Source organism: Ricinus communis, chromosome 9 (assembly GCF_019578655.1).
Source record: "Ricinus communis isolate WT05 ecotype wild-type chromosome 9, ASM1957865v1, whole genome shotgun sequence".
Taxonomy (NCBI): domain Eukaryota; kingdom Viridiplantae; phylum Streptophyta; class Magnoliopsida; order Malpighiales; family Euphorbiaceae; genus Ricinus; species Ricinus communis.
In genome coordinates, this window is record NC_063264.1 from 12,539,874 (window position 1) to 12,549,826 (window position 9,953).

At 35.9% G+C, this 9,953-nt stretch overlaps 1 non-coding gene across 1 annotated transcript; it reads left to right on the forward strand.

Moving 5' to 3' along the window:
• Positions 1 to 4,939: 4,939 nt before the first annotated feature.
• LOC125371254 lies at positions 4,940 to 5,046 on the forward strand. Its single transcript, XR_007217554.1, has one exon. It is a non-coding gene; the product is annotated as a small nucleolar RNA R71 (small nucleolar RNA).
• Positions 5,047 to 9,953: the final 4,907 nt, after the last annotated feature.

Consider the following 9,953-nt stretch of genomic DNA (forward strand, 5'->3'; position numbering starts at 1 on the left):
CGATGAACCTTGTCAATTACGTTCCCATGACTCCTTAACAAAAATAAGGGAAAATTCGCATGGGCATTACCTAATAATATTCCATGCCAATTTGCTTCATTATATCCCTCCCTAGCATCGAATCGCGTGCATTCCCACTAGTATTAATCGAAAGCAATATGATTTCTCCATTAAACGCGTGGATTTGCAACTTATGCTGCTTTATCATCAAGTCAAGCCATAATGCCACTGGTCAAGCCTGTCAGTTTCGTTGCCATGATTACTTAATGAAAATGACAAGAAATTGGAGTAGGCATACTGAATAACACTCTAGCCCAATTTACTGCATTATATGCCTCCCAAACTGATGGGATAATGATGCAGCTACAATCTAAGGCAGTGAACCTATCGATGCATACTAGCACTAATGGCCAGTATCAAGGTCGTATTCTCAGGAAAGGGTACACCTAGAACTACTCTAGTGTCTTATGTTATCTAACCTTAAATTAATAATAAAGAACTAATCTATGACTAAATGCAAGCTAAATGTTTAACTAAATGCCAAGAAATTTGCAAAGATTTAATGAAACAATCAAGTGAAGAAAGCAAACCCAAGGGGGACTTAAGCTAGTTAGATTTTAACAAATGTATAAATTAGATTGATTACCAATTATGATTATCCATGAACGGATTCTAAATTGAATTCGACTTCCTTCTCGAGAGGACCAAATTCCTAAGCCTAAGAATCTAAACTACGGAATCTCTTCCTAATGATTGATTTTAGGTTAGCCTTAAGATTAATCCACTACTATTAAGAGTTGTTAATTCTTAATTCGACTAGTTAATTACATTTATCTCTAAGTGATTATTAACCAGTTCTTACTATTCAAAATTCTAATTATTTAATGAATTTCTCAATTACAGAAAGCAATCTAAAGAACACAATTCACGTCTCATGAATAATGTGATATCTTATTAATACTGAAAGCAAGAAGAATACAAGAATTGATAATCAAAATCTCATAAACATGAAGTACAATCCAACAAATAAAGGAACCCCAATGGGTTCAGCAACTCTAGCTACTCATGCTAATGAATAAAACAAAATAAAGAACAAATATAGAAGAGAAAATTGGAAACATGTACACCCTTCTTCTTCAAATCAGATGAATAGTCTTCAATCTCCAAGTCTAAATAATGAACCTCGAATTGCCTCTTGAATGCCTCAAAATCAACTCTTGATCTTCAATGCAATGCTTGAACCCTAGAAATTCGTCCGTTAATGCGTGAAATGGTCTCCCAAAACAAATTTCACCGAAAATTCAGTAGCATAACAGCTATAAATTGATTAATAGAAAACTTTAGGCTTAACACTATGACCAAAGCCTCAAATTCTTGCAGAAAAACTAATGCCTAATGGCATTCCAGCACAAAATAGACAATTTTTAATAGCTAAATCATACAAAATAAGGACATGAATTAATTACCAAGTAAAGAGAATTTATGCTATGAAATGATCAACATAAACTATAATAAATTAACTTTAAAAAACTTGATGGGCTACTGATGCAACTACACCTAAGGCAGTGAACCTATCGATATAGTCTAGCACTAATGGTGAGTATCAAGGTCCCATAGGGAACGGGTCAACCTAAAGCTACTACTGTACTAAGTGTTATCTAACCTTAAGCAAATGGTGAAAGGTCAACTAAACTGTAAACTAGAAATGATGAAATGAAAAAGTAAAATGCCAAACAAACTGAAAAGATAATGATGTAAACATAGGAAGAAAGCAAAACCAAAGAGGACCTATTTGAGATGGAATTACTAAAGGTGACTATCTTGATTACCAAACTGATTACCCGTGCTTGAATCATAGAATGAACTCGGATCCCCTCTCGAGCTCACCAAGTTCCTAACTCTGGAAACTAATAGCTAGAATCTTTACCTAACAATTAATCTCAGAACAGCATTAAGATTTGATTCAAGTCTACTAAGAGTTGTTAATCCTTAATCCGGCTAGCCAATTAACCTTATCTCTAAGTGTGACTAACCAGTTCTTGCTTAATCAAGTTCCAATTGTTTAACAAATTTCTCAATACCAATTAAACAATCCAAGCAACATTCAACTCAACATCTCAAGTAAAATGAAACAAACTTTTATTACTGAAAAGCTAGAAGGATTACAAATCGGTAATCTAATAATCAAAATAATTTAAAAACAATCCATCAACAATAGGAACCCCAATGGGTTTATCAGCTCTAGTTCACTCATACACATAAAAGAACATGACTAAAAGAGAAGAAAAATAGAAATGAACTCGGAACATGTACACCCTTCTCTCAGATTAAAGTGGACAGCGCCAAAATCATATTGAATGCTTCAGAATCCATCTCCTCGATCTCTCAAACAAGCTTGAATCTCCTCAAATCTGTCCTTCAATATGTGAAAATGGTCTCCCAAGGTCAGTCAAGAAGTCCGGAAAGCAGAAGGTCACGAGCGCATAAGAGTCTTGGAATCAAAATGCATAACCCTTTTCTTAAAAACTCAACTCATATATATAGGAAATGTGTGCACGAGCCGTGCTATGGGCCGTGCTATGGCCCTTGCACCACCCCAAAATGCCAAACGTCAGACCCTGCCATAGCAGTGCCATAGGCCGTGCACCAGGCCGTGCACTGGCCTAAAAAATGCAGTACTCCTAGAGAAATGACTATATTGCCCTCACTTGAGCATAGGTCATGCCATGGGCCGTGCTCAGGCCTTGAAATCCACTCGAAAGTCCTATTTAGGCCCTGAAGTCCTTCAGGTTTTCTCTAGAAATGATGCTGAGAGCCCAAATAACCTGAAAACATAAATAGATACCCAATATGGTGAATCTAGCATAAAAATCCTCAAGCAATCAATAATCCAATTCATAAGCAAACATAATAATGTTCATCCAAAATCATGCAAAAAGTCAGCTCTCAACAATACCCAAACAACACAAAAGAATCTCATTAGTAACTAAAGTTAAGAAGCTTTTGCAAATAGAACAAAATTAATAATGCTGCAAGTACAAAATGATAAACAATCCAAACCAAAAATCTGAGAATCATTGCCTCACATGGGGTTAAATCTGCTGCAACTTTGCTGCCTCATCCAAAAATCCATAGCTCAAGTGGTTAGGTAGCTCGAAAGAAGACTTTACCTTTTGCACTCCTGACCTGTCAAGAGAAAGAAATGGGTCAATAGAACAGCTAGGCTCAATAGCTAACAAACTAGCGAGCTGCTCCAACACTTGCTCGTTGGAAAGCTTCTCCTCATCTCCTTGCAATGCTACCTGCAAAGGATCATCAAGCAATATTTCCTACAAATGAGACTCAACCATATCATCTAGAATATCCATAGAGAACACAACATCGTCATGGTCTAGAGAATATCTCATAGTAGTAGCTAAGTTGAAGGTAATAGTCTCATCAACTACCCTAAGCTGAAGCTTTCCATCACAAACATCTATAACAACCCTAGATGTTGCAAGAAAAGGTCTACCTAGGATCAAAGGCACAGTACTCTCACCTTCCACGTCCATAACTACAAAATCAACAAGAAAAATAAACTTGTCTACCTTAACAAGCACATCCTCAATAATACCCCTAGGAATTTTAATAGTCCTATCAGCTAACTAAATGCGCATCTTAGTAGGCTTAGGTTCACTCCAACCTAACTTATCAAACAAACTAGTGGGTATCAAATTAATACTAGCTCCTAAATTAGCCAATGCACCACTAATAGGCAAATCAATAATAATGCAAGGAATAGTAAAACTCCCTAGATCTCTCCTTTTGAGTGGCAGCTTGTTCTGAAGAAGAGCTGAACACTCCTCATTCAAAGTCACTAGTCCCAAATCCTCCAGCTTCCTTTTGTTGCTCAAAATATCCTTTAAGAACTTGGCATACTTCGGCATTTGCGAAATAGCCTCAACAAAAGGTAAGTTAATACACAGTTGTTTAAAGAAGTCAAGGAACTTACCAAACTGCTTATCAACCTTCTCCTGCTTAAGTCGAGCAGGGTAGAGGACTGGTGGCTAGTACTCTCTCACAGGGCCTGTCTTCCACTTTCTCTACTTCTATCACCTTAAGCTCTGGCTCCTTCCCAACTGGCTCATCCTACATAGAAACATCATCATCATCAGCTAATGGAAAAGAACTAGATAACTACTTACCTTATCGCAAGGTGATAGCCTTGCAATGCTCCTTCGGGTTTGACTCTGTAGTGCTGGGAGCGCTCCTTGCCTCTCAGACAACATCTTAGAAATCTGCTCAATCTGACTCTCCAAGTTCTGAATGGACGCCTGCTGATTTCTAAGAGCACTGTTAGTCTGCTAGAAACTCGTCTCAGTAGACGTGACAAACTTCATCATCAGCTCCTCCAAAATAGATTTTTTTCTCGGCTAGTGGAGGAAGTTGTGATAATCTAGCCTGCTGATGCTGTAGTGGCTGCTGATGCAATCTTTGAAAGCCTGGTGGACCCTGGCCGTTGTTATTTCTCCAACCGAAGTTTGGATGATTATGCCACCCTGGGTTTTAAGTGTTGCTGTAAGGGTTCCCTTGCTGCCTCGAGCCATTGCCCATATAATCTACCTGCTCAAGGTCAGTGGATAAAATAGAAGAGGAAGAAGGAACAGAAGTACTAGCAAACTAACCTCCTGGCATTTGGAGCTGGTCGATCTTCTTGGCCAATAGCTCCACCTGAGCTGCCAAGGCTGCTATAGAATCTAACTGATTGACCATTCCCTGCCTCATTGGTGGGCTCCTAGAAGGCTGCCATTGATAATTGTTCATAGCTATCTCCCCAATCAAGTTCTGAGCCTGCTCGGGCGTCTTACTATTCAGCACCCCTCCTGCTGCTGCATCAACCATCTGTCTAGTAGCAAGGTTCAAACCACTGTAAAATGTCTGAACCCAAATCCAGAGTGGAAGACTGTGGTGTGGACAGCATATCAACAAGTCCTTGTACATCTCCCAAGCATCATACATGCTCTCGTCATCCATCTGCACAAAAGAAGAAATGTCATTCCTTAATTTAGCAGTCTTAGCTGGAGGAAAGTACTTGTAAAGAAATTTCTCAGCTAAAGAATTCCAAGTAGTGATAGTGTTCGGTGGAAGGGACTGCAGTCATCTCTTTGCTCTATCCCTCAAAGAAAATGGAAACAACCTCAGCCGAATGGCATCATCAATAGGTTTATTTATCTTGAAGGTATCATATATCTCCAAGAAGTTAGCAATGTGAGCATTAGGATCCTCGCTCGGTAACCCTCCAAACTGAATATTATTCTGAACCATCTGAATCACGTTTGACTTAATTTCAAAGTTATTAACTGCCATCGACAGTCTGAGTATAATCGTCTATATCCCAACCAATGATGGTCTAGAAAACTCATACATTGTTCTATTGGCGTCTGCCGCAGCATTTCTGTTGTGATTCTCCATCCCTAGTGGTCTATCAACAGGTATTTCAACCTCAATCTCCTCCTCTACCGATTGCAAACATGCCAAAAATGACTTAAGAATTTAACATTCCTATCACTTACAATGGTTCTTGGAACTCCATGCAACCGCACGACTTCAACAAGAAACAATTCAACAATGCAAGTAGCATCATCAGTTTATCGCATGGTATAAACTGAGCCATCTTATTAAATCGCTCCATAACAATAAATATATTATCTCTGCCCTTCCAGTCCTAGGCAATCCAAGTACAAGATCCATAAATAAACATGTCTAAGGAATATAATGAATAAGCAAAGGAGTATATAACCCATGGGGTTACAAATTAGACTTAGCTTTTAAACACACAATGCATCGGCCACCGACCTTATTCACATCACATTTCATGCAAGGCAAAAAGAAATGTTCAATCAGTATGCCATAAGTCTTACGCACCCTAAAATGACCCATTAAACCGCCCTCATATGCCTCCTTAAAAAGTATCTCACGCAAAGAACAATTAGGAATGCATAGGCGATTCTTTTTGTAAAGATATCCATCAAACACATAGAAATCGTTGAAGGCAGCCCCATTAGCACAAGTATTAAACACATTACCAAATTCACTATCATTTAAATACAACTCCTTAATCAACTCAAAAACCCAACAACTTAGAATTTAAGAGTATTCAGCAAAGCATACCTTCGAGATGATGCATTAGCAACCACATTCTCCTTACCTTTCTTTTACTTGATCGCATATGGGAATGTCTCAATGAATTCCATCCACTTTGCATGTCTTCGATTCAACTTGTCTTGCCCCTTGAGATGATTCAAACTCTCATGATCTATATGTATCACAAACTCCTTAAGCCAAAGCTAGTGTAGCCATGTTTGCAAAGCACGAACAAAGCATAGAGTTCTTTGTCATATGTTGGGTACCAAAGTGCTGCCCTATTTAGCTTTTCACTAAAATAGCAAATTGGCTTTTGTTCTTGCATAAAAATAGCCCCAACACCAATGCCATTAGCATCACCTTCAATCTCAAAGGTTTTGTCAAAGTTAGATAAAATCAACAAAGGAGCATTACACAATCTATCTTTAAGCATATTAAAAGTATTCTCTTGTGCATCACCCCAATTAAAGCCAACATTCTTCTTCCTCTCTTGATATATTGGTGGCATATACTTCACCTTGAACTCCTTCAGGAATTCTTCCCATGTCATGGTCAATGGTTGTGCTTGGCTACCTAGAACTCTCTCCCACCAGTTTCTTGCATCTTTAAGGAACAAGGAGGTTGCATACCTCACTTTCATTTATGTCGTCGGTTGGGTTTTAAATTGTGTAAATATACCTTCAACAAACTTCAGCCATTCCTCTGCTACTATCAGATCAATTGTCCCCTTAAACTCTTTTTCCCCATGCTTTCTTAACTTCCCAAATTTTGAATCTAATGCAGGTGTATCCAATGGAGGTGGATGTTGTTACTGTTGAGCTAATCTTCTTAACTCTTCAGCTATTTGCTGAGCATACCCATTAGCTCTTCCTTGTGGCGGTTCATTTTCATTCACCTACTCTTGTTCAACATGATGTGCATGAACTGACTCATGTGAACCTACTAGGCCAATGAAGTGTTCATCCATGCCTATATCATTAATAAACTTTACTATAAAGAATCCCTTATGCATAATTACTATATGCTTGCATCATGTGATCTTAATCCCCTCTATTCCTATCAATTCATTCATACAAGCATTTTGCACATTACAACATATTAGCAATTCTAACTTAGATTCATATATCACAAACACATACACTTCCAATAGCATAACACAAACACATACATGCATACTCATACTCATTCTCATGTCCCAACAGTCTAATCCCTGCTCTGATACCAAAAACTATCACGCCTAAAGTCAAAACATCCAAATAAATACCAAAATACGTAATTAACTTGTAAATAGCATTATAAAGGTTTTAAATCCAAGCTAAGCTGATACACATATATAATATGGCCTAAAAACATTTCATAAAGAAAATATAGTGAAAATTTTACCAACTAGTATTAACGAGATCAATATCTTTCACTTTATAAACATAAATTATTACATAATTCCAATATATATATATTTATAAACTTATGTAGCATTACAAGCTTAATATACATAAGTTAAATACACACAAGTATCTAAAATGCCCCCTATGCTCGAGATAATTCCTCTAGCCCACCTGAAAATGCTAACCGATGCAAAAGGGAGTAATGCACATCTAAAGCTATCTACAACTGCACTAACCTAGAAAGAAAAAATAATATGGCCAAGGGATGAGCTAGCAACTTAATGAGTATTTAATTTACTAAACAGTAGTATATTAGGCAAAAATTACCAAATTTATATTAAGCACATAAACCATACAATTAATTCACAAACAATTTCAAACTCAACCAATTCAATATTTCAACCAAACAAACAATTCCATTTTACATTAATTTCCATAAAAGTAAGGTCGGATGACTTACCTCGCATAATTCATGTTCCGGTGGCTACCTGATGAGACTATTTGCCCGGTTCAGTCTCACCATCTCACATACTCGGGCAGCTAGCGGCCCGGCTCAGCTTTCCCGATCACACACGTATCAATCTGAAAGTCATCCTTTCCCCAAATCATAATTAATTCACTTCACTTCATAACAAATCACAATCAATTCACTTCACCACACATCACAATCAATTCATAAAAACTCAACTCAAGTAATATCTCATCCAATTCATAATTCACAAGTATCAATTTATTCATTACCACTCAACAAGCCAAGAGCATAGCAAACACCAACTTAATCAACCAAGAAGATGTCAAATAATCAAACATAGCAATTCCTACTCAATATATAGAAAGTCTAGTTATTAAATACTTACAAAAATTTATAGGACAACAAGGTAGTCTTATTCTTCTCTTCTTACTACTTCCTTGTCCTTGGACACATCTATTCACATATTGAATACAAAGTACAGTTCAATAATAAGGCTTATAGATATATATATATATCAGCCCTGAATCTCCCTAAAAATATTCCAATTCACCAAATGATCATCTATCCTTGATTTAATATCATGCATGAGATGAATGATAACATGACAGCATGTTTGTTTTTATAGGCACCTTACAGGTACAAAATTTAAAACTACACCAGAAATTATATACAAATAATAAAAATATCATCTTTTTCATAATCATACTTACATCTATTTACAAACTGTATCAATAAGAATTACCTTAAAATCATTTATGTAAAGAAAGTTATGATAAGTTTAGTACAGTTGCTCCAATTCCTGTTTCAGCATAGCAGTAAAAATTTGTCTCTTAAACGATCAACTAAATGGATGAATTTTATCATAAAGTTTTGTAGGCTTATAGATAAAATTTTGAAGTTTCTATAGACACTAAATTCACTAAATTTGAACTTATATAACTCAAGTTATAGTCAAAATTCTTAGACTGTTTTACATAGGTCAAAAATTAGGAACATGCAAATATCTACAATTCATGTAATCAAACATCAAATGATATATTTCTCCATAAAATTACATATCTATCATGCTATATTATGTCCTAATTATAGTACTACAGGTTCAAATCAAGTTTTTTTCAAATTACCCAAAAACCTAACTTAATCACTCAAATAGATAGTTAAAGATAAACTCACTTGTATTAAGCTTCTTGCTCTTCAGGTAAATCTATCAACAATGAAACCTTCTCCAAACCTTAATTATCTTCTCTATCAAAAGCTTCAAATGATGTTAATGGAGTTTGAGAAAAAGAGAAAAAAATAATAGAAGAAGAAAGGAACAAAATGGTAGAGATTCCCCACTCACCTTTTCATATTATTATTATTATTATTATTATTGTTATTATTATTATTATTATTGCCACTTATCACTCTCTTTAAGGTGCCACTTGTCCTTATAACTTTCCTCCCCATACAACCTTCACTATAAATTATATCAATCAATTAACCCCTCACTCAAACTTATACTACAAATAACTCCTCTAACTATCCTTATAATTTTGTCCTCATTTAATTGAAATACCCATAAACTCTACTACACTCATATATCCTTCTACCACTTAATATAGCGAAAGGTGTTACACAAAATTATGATGCAAATGACATGTTTTAATGATATGCTAATGCATATTAATTATTATTTAAAATACGGTTGTGACAACAAATATCCATTGCCACGTATTGACAATCTATTTGATCAATTACAAGGAGCTCATGTATTTTCTAAGATTAATTTAAGATCCAGTATCACCAATTAAAGATTAAGGAAGCAAATGTTCCTAAAACAGCATTTGGAACTCGATATGGCCAGTATGAATTTTTAGCAATGCCATTTGGCTTAACTAATACTCCAACTGCATTCATGGACTTGATGAATAGGATATTCAAGCCTTATTTAGACAATTTTATAATTGTATTTATAAATGACATTCTGTTGT